This window comes from Sapajus apella, unplaced genomic scaffold (genome assembly GCF_009761245.1).
Source record: "Sapajus apella isolate SASKATOON/1434 unplaced genomic scaffold, GSC_monkey_1.0 scaffold8, whole genome shotgun sequence".
Lineage (NCBI taxonomy): Eukaryota > Metazoa > Chordata > Mammalia > Primates > Cebidae > Sapajus > Sapajus apella.
In genome coordinates this window covers 27451046-27470390 of record NW_022436948.1, presented here as the reverse complement: position 1 = coordinate 27470390, position 19345 = coordinate 27451046, and the positions used below count along the sequence as shown (strand labels likewise).

General features: G+C 35.4%; 1 long non-coding RNA gene across 1 annotated transcript; it reads left to right on the top strand.

Annotated features, from left to right (window-relative positions):
- The first annotated feature begins 2274 nt into the window (after positions 1 to 2274).
- On the top strand, positions 2275 to 18005 carry LOC116550593. The gene is made up of 2 exons (XR_004268499.1): positions 2275 to 9217; positions 17168 to 18005. It is a non-coding gene; the product is annotated as an uncharacterized LOC116550593 (long non-coding RNA).
- The last annotated feature ends 1340 nt before the right edge of the window (positions 18006 to 19345 follow it).

Sequence of the window (19345 nt, the reverse complement as noted above, 5' to 3'; positions counted from 1 at the left end):
AAAATACATGCATATAAATATACATATGTGATGTAAGTGTATGTATATTCATATAAAATATATGTATATATATTTAATTTCATTGTGTTAAATTATATGAGTAGATATTACATTTTTAAAAGTGGCTCAAAACTTAATATAGCTCCATTCATTCTATTAGCCTTTAAAATTGCATTCCTTAATTAAAATGGGAGCATTTTAAACATGCCAATAAAAATGTTGACCATCTTAAAATCTTTAAATGCCTGAATACTTGGAATTTCTTGCTTGAAAAACTAACATTCAAGATGGTTTACATATTTTAAATAGTCACAATTCTTCTCAAATCAGTCATGACTTAACTGCAGCTTTCATATTAATTTCTGTTTTATGTTTTGATATGCAGTTTTTGCTACTGATAAATGTCCTTCCCATTTTAGTCTGATTTCTCTCTTTGACTTTCAGACTACTGTGGCCCTGAACAATATTTAGATTATTCTCCAAAACTTTTGGCTAAGGAGATAATTTTGAAACTGAGCTTAATTCCTTCAGGTTTTGAATTTAATTAGTGGAGCACTGTTTTTGAGTGAAAGGCAGGTGTTTTATGACTTTCATGGTGCTATTCCAAATATAAGTATATTAAATATCAATATTTCAAGAAGTTGTATGTTGTGCTGTTTGAGGACTTCACAAATTGTCTTTCAGAAAAAAGTAGCATGTGTCTGGTAATGGTTTTATTTCACTCATTGGAAACTGCATCATATTTCATGTATTTTAATCACTGCAAGGATTGTTACTCCCAGCAAAAAATCAGAGTGTTCTTAGGATTCTACTATAATCCCGTATTTAAACTGTGCTACAGACCTCCCCAGTGTGACTCACTGGCTTTTTGGAAGTCCAAGCCTAAGCATGGAAGCTACTCAAGAGATGAGTAGCTTTCTTTATTTACAAATAAAGAAATTCTATGATCATACAGAAATTTAGCTAACATACATTATAGACTTACATATAACAAAATTTAAAAATAATCCAAATGTTTGACAATAGTTTAAGTAAATTTCATATTGTGCAATAATTAATGACACTGAATATCATTTTCCTAATTTTGACATTTCATATATAAAAAGTTTTGAATGCCTTTGCAAATTGCTTTCAAGATAGTGCATTTGGTTTCATAGTTGTATGGGTCCTTTCTTTGTAAAATGTGATTTTTCCTTCAACTTTTCAATTAGAAATTCCCATGATACCCTAAATGTCATATTATTGCCGAGTAAGGGCTGGATGTGCTATCTCTTTTGCTTGTTACCTTGGTGTCATTCTATAGAGCTCATTGACTTGAAGGTTACAGAGAACTACTTCTATATCTATAGATACTAGATTAGATATCATAAATGAGTCAATCAACCAATCAATCAACACATATATAATCAGGGTTGGCCGAGCATTTACTCCTGAGTTAGATGCTGTAGGGCCACTGTTGTACGTAATCTTGCCTTCCAGAAACTTACAACCAAGTTGAAAACACAAGAGCCGTAAAATAAAATAATAGCAAATGAATATAAAATCTGGATAAAGAATATAATAACTAGATGACCAATTTGAGTGTGCTTCTTGGGACTTATTAAGAAAAAAATTTGGAAAAAAAAGATGAGCCTGTGTTTTAAAATTTAGAGAGGTATACATATAACAGACTGCTAATATTTCTTTCAATATCCATTTTGTTTTACTATTTTTTAAGGTGTGTTGTTTTTATATGTTACATGAATATCCACTCATCATAATGTATTTTTATAACATTTTATTGATTGCCCAATATTAATTTTATTGGCTATTCATTTTAGTGATTGCCCAACACCGACATCTGCCTATATCAGCATTTAATAATTTCTGTTGAGCTTTTAAAGGGTTTGGGGTATGTAATTATTTAACAAAGTGCACCAAATAGCAGAATTACCTGTATACATAAAAGAAATCTTTTATAATGATGGTGATTTAGTCATTCAATGATTATTGAGCATCTGTTTAAGCCATGGACTCTCCTAGGTGCTGGTGATGTAGAACCGAAAGAAAAAGACAAAACTCCTTATCTTTGTGGAGACTACATTTTAGTTCAGTATTAGGTAACAAGTAGGTAAAGTATACAGTATGTTGATAATGATTAATAATTAAGAGATGCTGGGTACAGTGCCTCACGCCTGTCATCCCAGCAGTTTGGGAGGCTGAGGTGGTGGATTGCTTAGGCCAAGGAATTTGAGACCTGGGCAACATGGTGAAACCTTGTCTGTACCAACAATAAAACACAAAAATTAACCAGGAATGGTGTCACACACTTCTAATCCCAGCTACTTGGGTGCATGAGGTGGGAGGATCCATTTGAGCCCAGAAGGTTAATAACAATTGTAGGTAGGGTAGTTGGTGAGAACTTCCCTGAAGAAATAATCCTTGAATAAAAAGTTGGAAGACTTGAAGCTAATATAGCCTACACCTGGGGGAAGAACCTTCCAGGCAGGACAACTGAAGGCTGTTTTCTTCACTGCAGGTGGCTGCCACATAAGGCTAGCACTTCCTTTTCCAGGGAGGGAGTATTGAACAAGATGCAAACACTTAATTGCTTAGAGGAGAAAGAAGGACCAACTTTGCTTTAGCAAACCTATTATTTTTGTACTCTAAATAATATTTAAGCATTGCAATATTTTCAAATCAAGTATTATTCTGATCATCAATCTTTACTGAAAACTTTGTATACATACTGTGACAATCTTTCTTCCTCATGAGTTTGCTGAATATTGTGGAGAGTGAGATTTACAAAAATCGTGAGAAAAAATATTGTAATAGCAACTTAGAGATAGTTGGACTGAAGTTAGATACATTCTTACTAGTAGTAAGAGCAATAAAATCCAGCATTTTCTCCAAGATTCACATTTCTAAAACATGTCACTTCTGGACAAGAGGTGACTACCCCAATTAAGTAATTTATTTGTGTGGGGGGACCTAATTCTAGAACTCTATAAGAAAACAAGGTGCTTTTGGATGCTGATAAATCCCCCACACAAGAAGTTATGTTAAAACATACATTATTCTTTTGAAGAGTATATGATGTCTTCCCCATGACTGGGAATTCTGATCATCCACTTGAGAAAGGATAATCTCACTGTTTGTCAATTGAGGGATGGCTGTAAACTGAAAATTACTATGTAAGTAGCCTGATAAAAGTACCAAGAAAACTTTAAACACTTCCATGATTAAGAAATAAGATAAATATGATGGTAGATATGATAAATATCTTTAATCTCAATCCCTACTACAATCACAAAATTTACCTTCTCAGAGAAACAATCGGATGACATTGTATTGACATTTTCAAATTAGGTTTGACATATTAAAGTTTTTGTTTGGTATCATTCTTTCTGCTGCCCCAGATTCTAGTGTTAGACATTTATATGTCTCTTACTTCTCAAGCCATAGAACCATAACATGATTGGCATAGATATCCTTTTTTTTTTTTTTTTTAGCTCCTAATATCTGAAATTGTGAACCAATTCCAAAGTGTTGACATTACATAATTATTTTTCATGGATGTACATGTTGTGGCTGGCGTTATAAGACAAACCTGCAATATAGATAAATATCTTCAAACTGCTGCTCCAATTCTTATGCCTTTTTTTGAAACTTATCTAGTGATTTGCTTTTCCTATTGCAGTGTTTCATTATCATCTAAGTGATCATTTCAAGTGATTTAATTATAAGATGAATAAAATTCAGGCTTCTGGTTGACTAACTAGCTTTTGTTCCCTGAAGAAATTGGCAGAAAAGGACATATCTGTTCGTGATTTGTTTTCCTCTCACCAATTTCTGCTTTGAGACATTTTCTCAAGTAGAGAAAATTTTCCCACAGACGGCATTAATTGGAAATGTTGTAATAACAAGTATGCAGAAATCTAGTTGTTTAGGAGAAATTTTCTCTTTCTTCATGAACATTTGGATAAGCTGTCCCATCAAATGTCCGATATATTTAAAATGAGGCCAAACAGAGATGCATTTGGTTCACACTTTTCCAAAGTATGTGTTCTAGAACACTTTTATCACTAGATTTCTGCTGGGTTTCTGTGACAATGCATCTTATCTTCTTCTTCATTAAATACCTTATTTCTCATTAATTGTTTCAAGGTTTCAATATCTTCTACAGTAAAGAAATCTGATTAACCTTGCTTAACCCAATGTTTACCAAAGGTATTGACTGACAGACTACTTTTTACATCAGACCAATTAACATATTCTGAGACTAGTGTTTCAGGAAGCAAATTGCTGCTAAAATATCTTCGCAATTACTGCTAGAATGAAATCCATATCCAGTTAACAGTGTTTTTCAGTGTTTTGGAACCTTAGTAGACAATTTGATACTGGTTTAGAGTCTCGAATTATTGACGTTTTAAGAAGTCTGCAGGTGAATTATAATTGGCTACATACAAAACAATGCACTTAGAGCATTATTTTAAGTTCCAGCACTTGGAAATTTGCCAGCAATACTTTGGAAATGGCAACTAAAGCGTGCATTTCATATATTAGGTTCTATGGAACTTTGCTGAATTTGGAGACAGAAATGCATTAAGCAGCATTTAGTAAAACTGGTTTTAAATGTGGGAGGAGTTAGTGTTTACTTGCAACACATAATTTGATGGGAGCCCTAAGGCTCTTTAAACCCCAAAGTGTTTTCCTCACATGCTATCGTTCAAGGAAATTCCAATTTTGGAGCTCTTCCACCTCTCATTCGAATTAGATAATGAAAACAACCCTGTCATTTTCTATCCTATGCCTGTGCTTAGGTTTTTTCTCTTCCTAAAATGTCCTTCTCCTTTATGTCTCAATCATTGCCCTTCATAATTCTTTAATAGTTTCAAATGACCCTTCGCCCCGACACCCTTCCTCATTCTCTCCATGGTGACAGCCGTGTGTCCAGGCTTCTGCTGAGGTAATCCAAAGGTTTCCTATTTCCTCTATTTCTAAACAGGACTTCGCTTGCCTCTTTGTCATAACAGATTCTATGAAATACTGTTACTGGGAAACATGTATCATATTCCAGCAGTATTTTCATAATCACAGACAGTGTTTTGTTTATGATAACTAGTGTCTTTCACAGAGTAGAAATGCAAAATCATATGGCATGGAAACTTAAAATTTGGCCTTGACCATCACTTTTACATTAGGACAGTCACATGAAAATGCAGGTTGAAAATCACATTCTGAGGTTTTTTGTTTTGTTTTTCCTAAGATACACACTGACTACTTCACATGTAAACAAAGAATTTCTTTCTTGAGGATCCCAGCATTATTGGTAAGTTTTCTTGTTGTTGCTTGGATCTGGCCATTTTTCAACTGGTTGAAATTTTTAAAAAGCAACATGACACCTAAAATTACATTGTTAAATTCAGCTCTCTTATATTCTTTCCAGATAATTGTTTCTTCATTTTATTCGTAGTTAGAAATATTTAAAAGAAACTTTTAAATAATTTCAGACTTATTAAAAATTTTCAAAAGTAGTACAGAAATTCCTTGACAGTTTGTAAGCAGTGTCTTAAATGTTAACGTCTTGCATAATCAGGGAACAGTTATTGAAAACAAAAGATTAATACTGAACCCATTCTATTAACTAATTCATAGACCTATTTGAGTTTCCTTAGTTGTCTCCCTGAGGATACAGTCTAGGATTCAGTCTAGGATACAATCCAGAATCCGACATTGCAGGTAGCTGTCAGGCACTTTGCCTCCAATCTGACATTTCTTCAGTCTTTCTTTGTGCATCAAGAATTTGACACTTATCAAGAGCACTATCCAGTTATTTTGTAGAACATCAATTTCAGGTTGTCTGCGATGTAAGCAGTCATTGTGGCCTTTGAAAAATAGTTTCATAGTCTTAGGAATATTTCTGAAGATTATTTGGGTGGAAAACATTTGTTTCCCGAATGCTTTGTTGACTTACATCATTACTTTCAAAGTGAGAAAAATGCATGTTTTAGAGTCTACAAGAAAGGCAGAAATATCTTATTTTTCCTTTCATGATTATTTGTCCTATAATAGTCTTTGGAAACATTTATGATGAGATTGAGTTTCAGAGCTTTGTAAGCCTCTGTTCACATGAGTATACGTCTTTTGTCAAAAAATATTTTTAAAATGCGAAGTTATTTTCATTAGCATTCTCCAGAGAGACAAAATCAATAAGATACATATGTAGATAGATATATGAGAGGTGATTTGTTAGGGGAATTGGCTCATGTGATTATGGAGGCTGAGAAGTCCTGACACAGGCCATCTGCAAGCTGGAGATCCTGGGATGCCTGTAGCATGGCTCAGTACAAGTATTCAAGCTTCAGAACCAGCGAAGTCGAGGGTAAAACTCTCAGTCTGAGACTGAGGTCCTGAGAACCTGGGGAGCCTCTGGTGCAAATATCAGGGTCCAAATGCTGGACAGCCTGGAACTTTTGGTGTCTGAGTGTTACAGGAAAGGGGTACCGATCCAGATCCCTAGAGTAGGTTCTTGGATCTTGTGCAAGAAAAAACTCAGGGCAAGTCCACAGTGCAAAGCAAAAGCAAGTTTATTAATAAAGTAGTGAAAGTACAGCTACTCCATAGACGGAATAGGGTGTTCCCGAAAGTAAGAGAAGAAACACATCCACACTAGGTACAATACTTGTTTACGTACAGGATAAAAAAAGATTATGAGGAGATGTGCTCTGCTGCAAAAGTTTGTGATAAAGGATTACTTTTCTTAATTAGTATATTTTGCAAGAATCAATATTGTGATCTTGAAAGCAAAATTAGGAATGCTTCTTTTCTCAAGGTAATAGAATATCAGGACACTTCTAAGTCTGGGTCTGTTTAGTAAACATTATCAATCTGTTCCCTTGCCCGTAAACATCTAGAGGCTAGGAATACCTACGTTTCTGGGAATGCAACCCAGCCAGTCCCAGCCTCATTTTCCTATCCCTCACTGAGAATGGAGTCGCTGTAGTTTGAAACCCTCCAACACTAGGGCAGAAGAAATGTGTTATATCTCCAGGAGAGAGAGGGAATGAGAATTTACCTTTCTTCTGCCTTTTACAACCACATTGAGGGTGAATCTTCTCCACCCAACCCACCAACTCACACAGTAATCTCCTCAGGAAACACCCTACCAGACACACCCAGAACTAATGCTTTACTGGCTCCCCAGGTAGTCTTTAATCCAATAAAGTTGACACCTAAAATTAATCATCACAGTCTTTTATTTTAAACCACACACATTACACATTTTCATTCTTAGTAACTACGAGTTAGGTAGTATTAGACAACTTGAGATGTTGAAATTTAATTGTTTCAAGTTATCCATTAATTATCCTGGTTGGAAAATCAGGCTTGATTGATGTACCTCTTTAATGAATAGCACAGATAAATCACATTAAAATACGATACTTTTAAAGTGATGTGTTAATTCTTTGACACACTTGCCTGCTGCCTTCCATTTTCCAATGTACCTTTCTCTCTGGAAAAAACAGACCCTGCTTTTTCACAAACTTCCTTACTCATTCTGACCAATTCCTGCACTGATCAATTTTGTAATCAATTTGCAATCTGATTTCTTTGCCTGCCACTTCATGAAACGGCTTGCTTCCTCAAAAAGTGCAAATAATCTTCTAAGCTAAATCTGCTACTTAATATGTGTCATTGACAATGCTGGTCACTTTTATTTTTCAGTGAAACTCTTACCCTCTTGTAACATCTGAAATACTCTCTCTTGGCTCCTCTACTGCTCTCTGAACATATCTTTTATTCTCATCTTCTGCTGCTTGTCTTTTCAAATATAGGCATTCCACAGGTTTATTCTCTAACCACACCGTGCATATGTTCTGGGCCATCTCAAATGCTCCCAAAGCTTCAGTTATTACCTTTATGCAACTTACTCAATCTATACCTTAAATTTAGATATTCATCCTGAACTTTTTGTTCTGAATTTCCTATAGGTACTACAGATTCAATTAGGCACTAAACTGAGATTATTAATTTCCCTTATAAACATCGATTTATTTCTCCTACTTTCCTTGATTTGGGCTGAAGTTAAATTCAGTGTTTAGGTTCTCCCATCCTACTTGTCTCCTGCTTCCTAACCCACATTATTTTAATCTGGATTACTGTATTCTCTCTCTCTCACTTTATGTTTGAACGTGATAATTTTTCATTTAGGTACAGCTTAAATTCTTTCTCAGTGATACCTACCCTGTTCAATTTAGAAAGAACGAAAGAACTATCATGTAATTAACTTCATTGGATCATGTTTTCTCATTAGTTGTGGTTATTAGTTTATCATTATCTGTATTGTTTTCCTCATTGGACCATAAGTGTCTCAAGTAATGCTTGTGGAACTTGTAAGCCAGCCATTACCTTCTTTGTGTAATTTGTGAATTGTGCTGAAATGATTTACCCCTGGTTTGTTGTTGTTGTTGTTATTGTGTTGTATTGTGCTTTGTGATTCAGCCCTGCAAACTCCACCATGCTCTTCCCATGATAATGTTACACTGTAACATAGATCATTGGCATTCCAAAAAACCCATCCATCCATGTATTGATTTATTTGCAAAATATGGGCAAGTAAGCTAGAAATAAATCATTAATTTCCTCTCAGTCTCTCAGAGCAATATATTGGGCAGTTACTTGAGTGAGATTTTTTTTTTTAATCAAACCAAATATGCTGAGCCAGGAATAACATCAAATGTGTTTGTGATGTACTGTTGCTCTCATTAGTCAACTGCAGATCAAACAGGTATCTGTTCTAACACTTTGATTTTGAAACTTAATGCTGTGTTTGTTTAATTTACTTAATTAGGACCTCTTAACACCTCAGTTGCTTAAAACAACAACACAAACAACAGTAACACCCAGCTATTAGCCCAGCTGATGAAAGAATAAATGCAAATTTAACACTTTTTAACAGTGAATACACACATTTTGATGCCTTGACAACATTCAATAAAAATCAAGTGTGCTAAGAGATAATCTACTAAGTTGCTGATCGTTTTTGGACCCGCATCTCCTAATAAATACTGAAAATAGCTAGAAGATATTGATCATTATTTAAGGGAAATATTTGCATGTATATGCATAAATGCAATCTTTTATAATCTAAAAATACTTTTCAGGAGCTCTTTCTGAGATGAGGAGAACTCTTAATGTCAAGATTTGAACAAGAAGAGAATGGAATACACATATAGTAAGTAACTTGCAAAATAAACCAATGTGATGAAGTTTCTAGTGTTCCATTGGGTAGTTATCACTTGTAAGTTGCATGCATTAAAAAATGCATACTTATGGTACTGTTATAAGCAGTTCTGAAATATTAACACAGTTGATCAAAATTGTTCTATCCTAAAAGATTATTTTGATAAATTTGATGTAAAAGATACTTGGCTATCACTCCTGGCAGGTGATTTTACTCTAATTTTTAATTAGGGAAAATTAAGATTGCTTATATTGTTAGACTATATGTATTTGTGATCCTACAACCATGGATTTTCTTAAGATGACATTTAGGATTATAATACTGGCTTTAATAACAAGCTAAGAATTTACAGTGTCTTAAAGTGTGGCTATTACTTGAGGTTATTCAGACTATTCAACACACATATGCAACTGTTAAATAAATATATCCTGATATTTACAGGGCTTTTTATTTGTTTACAATAATAAGTTAGTTTAATGTAGTTTATAATAACCTTTAATGCGCTGGGTCATTTTCTGTTCTTGCTGTGTTTACTACAGTCAGTATATTAGGAATATATTTATTAGATACATCTCCTTTTTACTTCTTGTGCTGTTATACAGGGCCTCCCAGAGAATGAGTAGTAAGACAGTTGAAAGAGCAAAAGAAAAATAAGAGCAGAGAGTTCCAGAATCATTTCTGGTGCATGAATATAGACACACTGTTAGCTGTGTCCTCCACCTCTCCCACCACCAACCCACCCCATGTTTACAGTGTTATGCAGGCACAAAGTACCTTTTTATCTGTAGAAGTCAGATTTCAAAAGCCATTTATAGGTCTTACTTTATTTAATGAGAAACATTCTTCTACACTAGAAGCCCTTAAATTTGGATCGAGAGTAAGTTTTACACAAAATAATCATCACTCTGAAATTACATGCAATACATGGTGTATATATTTTTTTCTGTAGAGACCGTCAATGGGTTATTAATTTTTCAATGATAGTGATGACAGAAAAAGTTGTCTAAGATGATTTTACAAAATTTAGAATAGATGTGATTAAAATGATTTTATGAAGATTTTGAAAGAATTGTGTTTATATTTTATTATCATGAATACTCCAGATACTGTTGACTGTAAAATTTGCGCCCTTATAACTAATTTTAATGATTTTTTAGAGGAATAAAAATATTTCAAAAGAGTTTGGTTCCCACTTTCCCTTTTGTCATTCTCTGAAACCTAAAACAAATACATATAGTTATTCTCCCAAATAAAAGAAGAATAAAATTTTATTCATGTTTGTTCTGCAGTCATTTTACAAACTCCTAAAATAGGCTTTTAGTTAATCAATCTATGGCTAAATTTACTTTTTTAGAAGATACCTATTATTTTACAAGTATTCCCATTATATTCGCCTTATTATCTGAATATTGATCTCTATTACCTCCAGGTTATTCTGTTTTTTGTTTGTTTGCTTGCTTGCTTGCTTTTTATCACAATTAATAAATAGAAAAACTAGTTCTGACCCAATCATAATTTTTCTTCACTTACCTCGAAATTATTTGCTTTGTCCCCTACATGATATCCCTCTGCCTGCTAATGCTAAGGCATTGCCTCCAACCTCTGTTTATACTCAAAGTTACTTATTCTTTGGTATTACAACAGCATATTTTATTTGCATCAAACTCTATTAACAAAGATTCTCCAGCCCCTGTCTATACCAACTGATCACCAATTTTATCATTTTTATTAGATATGCTAGTTATAAAGAAAAAATTCTAGATATTTTGACAATTTCTTTGGTGGAGAAAAAGAGGAGAGTAAGGATATAGGAGAAAACAAATTCAGATTCTCATACTATACTCTCACAACATAGAACACTTCTATGACCAAATGTGTGTGGATTTTTCACCCCCACACACACTAAGCAATTATCCAAAATTAAGTCTGCAGTGGACACCAGCTGGGTATCCTCTAATTCTATTTAATTCTGACTCTATCAACTTCAAGGTAGTTTCTGATCCCACAGGTTGAGGGCTCAGTCCTCTTACTGCCCTCACACTCCACTTCAGATACCAGTCAGAAGTAATAGAACCCATATTTCTGACCAACTCTCTATAAATCAGGGTTCCCACAATCTTCTCTCTTTTTTTTTTTTTTTTTTTTTTTTTTTTTGAGATGTAATTTTGCTCGTCACCCAGGCTGGAGTGCAATAGGGCAATCTCGGCTGACTGCAACCTCCACCTCCCGGGTTCAAGTGATTCTCCTGCCTCAGCTTCCCAAGTAGCTGGGATTACAGTTGTATGCTGCCACACCCCACTAATTTTTGTATTTTCAGTAGAGACGGGGTTTCACCATGTTGACCAGGCTAGTCTTGAACTCCTGACCTTAGGCGATTCACCCGCCTTGGCCTCTCAAAGTACTGGGGTTACAGGTAGGAGCCACCGCACCTGGCTGATCTTCTCTTGAGTTTGATTAATTTGCTACAGCAGCTCAGAGAAGTCAAGGAAACGCTTATGTTTACTAGTTTATTATAAAGGATATTACAAAGGATACATATCAGCGATCAGGCAGATGGAAGAGATGCATAGGGAAAGGCATATAAGAACAGGTACAATCTGGGTGTGGCCACGCCTGTAATTCCAGCTACTTGGGAGGCTGAGGCATCAAAACTGCTTGAACCTGGGAGCCGGAGATTGCTGTAAGCCGAGATCACACTACTGCACTCCAACTTGGAGTGAGACTTTATTTCAAAACACAAACAAAAAAACAAGTACAGAGCTTCCATGCCCTCTTTGGGTTTGTCATCTCCTAGGAACCTCCGCTTGTTCAGCTCTCTGGAAGCTCTGAACCCAGTCCTTTTAGGTTTTCATGTTTCATGGAAGTCTCTTTATCATCATGATTGATTAAATTATCTGCCATTAGTAATCAACTTAACCTCTCGCCTCTTTTCCCTCCCCCCAAACCTGGAGGGGCGGGCAAATAGCTCAAACCCTCTAATAATGCATTGATTTATCCTGTGACCAGCCCCCTCACCATTTTATTATCATACTAGGTACTCTTATGACAATAGAGATTCCAAAAGTTGTAAGAGCTATGTATCGGGAAACAAGGTGAAGACCAAATATATATACAAGTGACCATTGAACAATTCAGGGAGTAGGGGTGGCACAGCAAAAAACCCACTTAGAAATTTTGACTCCCCAAAAACTTAATAGCCTACTGTTGACTGGAAGCCTTACTGATAACATAAGCAGTCAATTAACATGTATTTTATACGTTATATGCATTATATACTATATTCTCACAATAATCTAGAGAAAAATGTTATTAAGAAAACTATAAAGGAGAAAAAATATATCTACTATTTATTAAGTGGAAGAGGATCATCATAAAGCTCTTCATCTTCCTCATCTTCACATTGAGTAGGCTGAGGAGGGGAAGGAAGAAAGGGAGTTGCCTCTCCTGTCTAAGGCGACAGAGATAGATGAGTTGGAGGAGGTGGAAAGGGAGGCAGGAGAGGCAGGTACACCTGAGTTACAAAAATACATCCTAACTTATATCTAATTACTGTTTAACTTCTCTAAAAATGTTTCTATGTGGTAACAATTCTTCCACCATTTTGTTTGATTTTTGTGCCCATATCACAAAAGAGTTTGTCATAAAATAAGTCAACAGGAGTCTAGAATAATGGAAACCCCTCTGCTAAATTGTCTAATGCCTCTTTGATTTCTGGCATTACTTCTTCTGCATCTTCTTTCTCGTTGCCTGGTACTGGTTTAAATCTGCTTTCATTAATTCCTCTTGTGTACTGTCTATTATCTCCAAGACTCTCCAAGATTCATATCTTGAATCCCCCTCCAGCACATCATTTTTTTCCGTATCCATTATCCTTTTCATGATTTCTTTGACTCTGTTGTAAATCCTGTAAGGTCATATATAACATCTGGACACAGTTTTTCCAGTAGGAATTTATTGTTTCAGGTTCCATGGCTTTCACAACTTTTTCTATAACAACAATGGCATCTTCAATGGTGTAATTCTTCCAGACTTTCATTATGTGGCACTGGGGTCCTCTTCCATAGCACTGACAAAGCTTTCCATGCATTATCATGCATATTGAGCTTTAAAAGTTCTTATGACCCCCTTTTCTAGAGGCTGAAATAGAGATGTTATGTTTGGGGGCAGGTAGGCCACTTCTGTACCATCAGTGTTAAACTCATAGGGTTCTGGGTGGCTGGTGGCATTGCCGTATGTCATAAGAACTTTAAGGCAGTTTACTGGAAAGGTACTTTCTGTTCAGGGTCAGTGCAGTCATGGAACCAATCCAGAAAAAGTGAAAGAGTTCTTGTCGTCCAGGTGTTCTTGTTGTACAACCAAAAGACCGGCAGCTGGTGTTTCTCTTTCACCTTAAAGGCTTGGGGATTAGCAGCTTTATGGACAAGGGCAGTCCTAATCATAAGCCAGACTGCATTGCACAAAGCAGTCGAGTTAGCCTATGCCTTCCTGCCTTAAATTCTGGTGCTTGCTTGCCTCTCTTCCTTACTAAAAAAATGTCCTTTGTGACATTTTTTTCCCCACTGACAATTGGGCACTTTTGTCTGCATTAAAGATCAGTTCAGGCAGAAAACCTTTCTCCTCAATGATTTTCTTAATGGTGTCCGGGAACACATTTGCTGCTTCTTGGTCAGCAGAAGCTGCTGCTGCTTCTGTTATCTTTACTTACTTTTTTTTTTTTTCTTGAGATGGACTCTGTCACCCAGACTGGAGGGCAGTGGTATGATCTCGGCTCACTGCAACCCCTTTCTCCTGGGTTCAAGTGATTCTCCTGCCTCAGTCTCCTGAATAGCTGGGACTACAGGTAAACACCACCACACCTGGCTAATTTTTCTGTTTTTAGTAGAGACATGGTTTCACCATGTTGGCCAGGCTAGTCTTGACCTCCTGACCTAAGGTGATCTGCTGCTTCAGCCTATTACTTTGGGATTCATTGTAATCCCAAAGTGTTGGGATTACAGCTGTAAGCCACCTCACCCAGCCTTCTTCTGCTATGTTGACAATTTCAAGCAACACTTCATTCTAAAATTACCAAACCATCCTTTGCTGGCATCAAATTTTCTAGTTTTACCTCCTTCACCTTGCTTTTGTTTTAAGTTTTCAAATAATGATTTCATTTTTTCTCAAATCATATTGGAGTCTATAGGTATGTCTGTCTCACAGCAATCTTAAAACCACATAAAAGGTGCACATTCTATACGATAGAAAAACATTTTGTGGAAAGGGCTGGTGATACTGCAGCTATAGCTTCATGAATTTCTAATTTTGCAATGGTTGTTAAATTGGATTCATTTATCTTGAAATTCTGGGCAACTGCAGCTGCAGACCTCAAATCTATGATATGTGTCAAACAATTCAACTTTTTCTTGTAATGTCGTAACTTCTCTCTATTCCTTGGGAGCACTTTCAGTAACACTAATGGCACTTCTTATGGGTCCATGCTGTTATTCAAGGTTTATAATATTGCACTAAACATGAAAAATACATAAAAACTGCAAGAGATCACTGTTTACTATGTTACACATTTTACTGGATAAATGAACTGATCACTTGAAGATGATTAGCTTCATGTGGCAGTGGTGCTTTAAACGCACACTTGATACTTTCAACATGAATTGGCAACAAAAGATGGCTATAAAAGTATTAAAATAGTACAGCATATATGACTTAATTTTATGCAGTTATTTAACACTGTATTTTTGTTTGTTTACATTTCTCGACTGCAAATGCCTTTGTGTTTGTGTTTGTACAGTTCAGTAAATTTTAATGTTTTATTATAGATTTGTATATATTCTATAGTACTAAATGATAAAATACAGCAGTATTTCCATATTTTTATGCATTTAATGACATATCTAACCTTTTCTTAAATATTTCGACATTTCTATACTACATTGTGAGTTTTTTCAAATTGTCACACATTTCAAAAACAATTCTAATATATTTATTGAAAAAAAAAACCCTGCATAACAGCCTTCACAGTTCAAGGCTGTGTTATTCAAGGTTTAGTTGTATATGTTATTAAAAATCACAATATCACGAGGAGCTTATGCGGCTTTCTGACAAGCCCAAGAATGCTTCTCGTGCTAGCCCATGTCTTTATTTGATAGTAAATATGTTCCTCACCTAAAAGATGTCTGAAGCCCATTAGCTTTACTCGTGGTGCCAGAACTATATTTTGTAATATTTTTTCTTCTCTCAGTGAATTTCTTTTCCAGAAAAAAGAGTTGAAATTTAATAAGGTCAACATAGAAGGCCAAAAGTTGTCCTGAGCTATGGGGTTATTTCTTAACCAGATGCTTGTCTCTCCTCCCAGCTGCAACATTTCTCTGTACTGAATTTCTTCAGTGCCAAGGGGGATAAGCGGAAAGAGATGAAAATATAGCTGCTGTTGCAGGGATGACCCCATTCACTCTGACTCCTTCAGCAAGTTTCATTTTTCCTTAGAATTCTCAGGGGAATGCTTTGCCTAACCACCTACCCCGACATCTAGGATTTACTTTTAAGATGGTCAGTTAATATTTCTGGAACATAAACTTTTGGCCAGAGTAACTGGAAATTTAAGTTTATTAAACTTTTACATACTTAACTATGGCCTACAGGGTATTTCAAACTCTGCCATTTGGCTTTAGATATGCTTTTTTGCCCCCACCCCCAAATGTACAGCAGTATGAAATGTATGAGAAGTAATTGGATAAAGTAACTTTTTAAAGTCCTCAGTATCTTATTTCTGACAGATAATAGAGGACAAATATAAAATATTCCCATGATTAAACACACCATATACAGCTTGAATTTTTAGCATATTAAATAGGAGTGATAATGAGGAAGAACTTAGGTCCCTAATTACATGAAGGTTTATACACACACACACAAGTGTGTCTCACACACACACACACACACGCACACATCATATTAAGTATGTAAGTAAATCAAGTAAATAAATCAACATAATATATGCAGTAAGATTTCCTTTCTTACAAGACCAACTATATCAAGCAAATTAAAGTCACGTTTATGGAATATGATTTAATCTGTTTTACAAGTGAGGGCCAGGTGTGGTGGCTCACACCTGTAATCCTAACTCTTTGGGAGGCAGAGGCAGGAGGATAGCTTGAGCCCAGGAGTTCAGGACAAGCCTGGGAAATATAGTGATACCACTGTCTTAAATAAACAAACAAATAAATAAATAAATTTTTAAAAAATAAAAATAGGCTGGGCACAGTTGCCCATGCCTGTAATCCTAACACTTTGGGAGGCTGAGACGAGCAGATCACTTGAGGTCAGGAGTTCAATACCAGCCTGGCCAATAGGGTGAAACCCTGTCTCTAATCACTTGAACTCGGGAGCTGGAGGTTGCAGTTAGCCAACATTGCACCACTGCACTCCAGCCTGGTCGACACATATATACATACATGCATACATACATACATAATAAAAAATAAAAACTACAAAAAAAAAACCCAGTACAAGGGATTATGTATTTGTTCATATAATGTATACTTCCTGAAAACATACTTAGTTTAGTAGTTATATCAGGGGAACAGAATACCATCATTATGGAAAGGAAGGCATCTTTATCTTATGGTTTGTATGCTTCTGTATGACTAGATATTTTAAACTTCAAGAAGGTGTTACCTTTGCAAACAGTCTGCTATGATGTTTATGGAACAAGTGTTCAAATATTTTCTTTGCATAGCTTGCTACTTGGTGGTATTCGGCATAGCAATATCTTTTGCTATGCCAAAGTATTCAATGTAAATAAATGAAATAATACTATACTATATTATTAGGCTATATTATGGGATTACATAAAGGTTTTTTTCCAATAAGAACTTCTTATATTTTTCTCTTCCTATTTCACAGTGATTAGGTTGACTGATTTTCTCTTTCACCTGCTGTTAGGATTTGTGGGGACATTACTTCCTGTGTGCCTTACCTAGTCAGTTGAGTTCACTATTTTGCCACCAGGACTGTCATTCACAAGCCTGGCAAAGGCTGGCTGTGAAGTCTGTACCTCTACTCTCGCCTACTCCTTAGATGAAATGACCTGAAAGTAACACTACTTCTTATTGATCCTCCTGGCTAGCATACCCCATTCACCTTCTTCCAGGTTTATCCAAGATACCCTAAGAATGCTTGCTGTGCAAGGCAATCTTTTAACATTGGTCTAACTCCTATTCTCTGATTGCACACCTTCTGCAAGAGACTGAGCTTGAGAAAGTATCAATACTCATTTATAACTTACTTTTTTTAAGGAACCATGCATACATATATATTCCTGGAGGAGTAAACAGTATGTATATTTTTATAGACTCATGCAGTGGGTTTTAAATACAATTTGTTGTGTAATTTTTGTCAAATTTCTTAGCTTCTCCAAATCTTAGTTTCCAAATATGTTGAAAGGAAGTATATAAAAATTACCAATTTATAATTTCATTTTGATGATTAAATGTATTATTGTACCCAAAGCACTTAGAAGAGCACCTGGCACATAAAAACATGAAATAGACCATTTTGATTATTTCGTAGAAAGATATAAGTCATGGTATTATTTATTATTAATTAATATGTTGAAGGAATAATTAGTAAAAATGAATATATGATATCCATTGATGTGCTTTCCATTGATGTCCTGATGTAAATAGCAGTAATTACTTACAAAAGATAGCTAACATTTCTGGGAAAGATATTCTAATCAATAGTTGCTATTTGTGGCAGGTTAAGCATTTGAATTTAAAAAGCAGTAGCTCATTGTGATACTTCCAAATGCACTGTTCACAATTTAAGTTGGTGACAGATTATTACAAGCAAGAGAAAGGATAATCCTAAATCTTACTCAAATTTTTTTCTCATTACAGATTTTTAAAAGTGACTAGTAAAGGAGAATTTTGAGAGTCTAGAAAAACTGAAGGGAAAGAAGAAAGGAGGGAGGGAAGGACAGAAGAAAGGAAAGAAGGAAGGAAAGAAGGGAGGAAGGGAGAGAGGGAGGTAAAGAAAGGAAAGAAAAGAAAAAGAATAAAACAGAGTACAAAAGAAAGAGAAAGAAAAGGAAGGAGGAAGTAGGAAGGAAGGAAAGAGAAAGGAAGAAAGAAAAGAAGTAATGGAAGAAATTTGAGTATTAACAGAGGACAGGTTTCCGGTTCAATGTATCTCCTTTGTATATTCTACAAATTAGATTGTCAAATATTCAGCTTCTCTCAAAAATTTACTCTATTAGCCAGTTACAACTTACTTTGAATTAATTTAATCAGATTATCAGATCAGGATTTTGCTTAGTGACTGCCAAAATCAGCCAGCCTGAGGAAATTGGAGTTCTGATTGAAAAGTGGAGCTGACAGGAAATTTGGTTTGAAAGCATAGAGCTCTTGCTGGAGGAGGAGGGAATGGGGGTGTTTAGTGAGTTAGTAGAGCCTGGGATAGCAGAGGGAAGCATGAAGCAGGAGGGTACTGGCAAAGATTAAAAGATTAAAAGAATTTACCAAGAGGTGGGACATTTCCAAGACAAACAGCATACTCTGCACTTTGGCTACAGTCCCTCATGGCAGTGCACATTTTGGATATATTCTCTCGTTACATTTAATAGCGGTGATATTTGTGAGATTAGAGGTATGGAATTCTTCAAGAGCACTATTGGAAGTTGTGGGTTTATCCCAGCATTTCTGTTCAGTTTTATATCATACTAGTTTTCCTTGTAAACCAAAATTCATGATAGTTTAGACCTTTGCTCCAAAAGGCTAATGTAATAATTAGGTTTTTAAACGGACTTAAGATTTTAACTCTAAAGCCTCATCGACGTTCCAGTTTTATGATTCACATGGGACTTGTAAAGGATAGACTCCACACTTCAGAACTGCAATGGGCTTTTTTTTTCCCCCACTATTGATTATTTCAGACTTCTTCTGAAGGTTATAAATTTACAATTTAATATGTTTTATGGTGTGAGGAATGATGAAAATGGGATTCAGTTGGCCCTCAGTGTTTTTTCTTGAGCGACCTACTCCGCATTTTAATACACGTTGTCACTGTCTTCATGCTTTAACCAAAAAGTTAATTTGAGTTGTTCTTTTCTTTCAGTCAGGT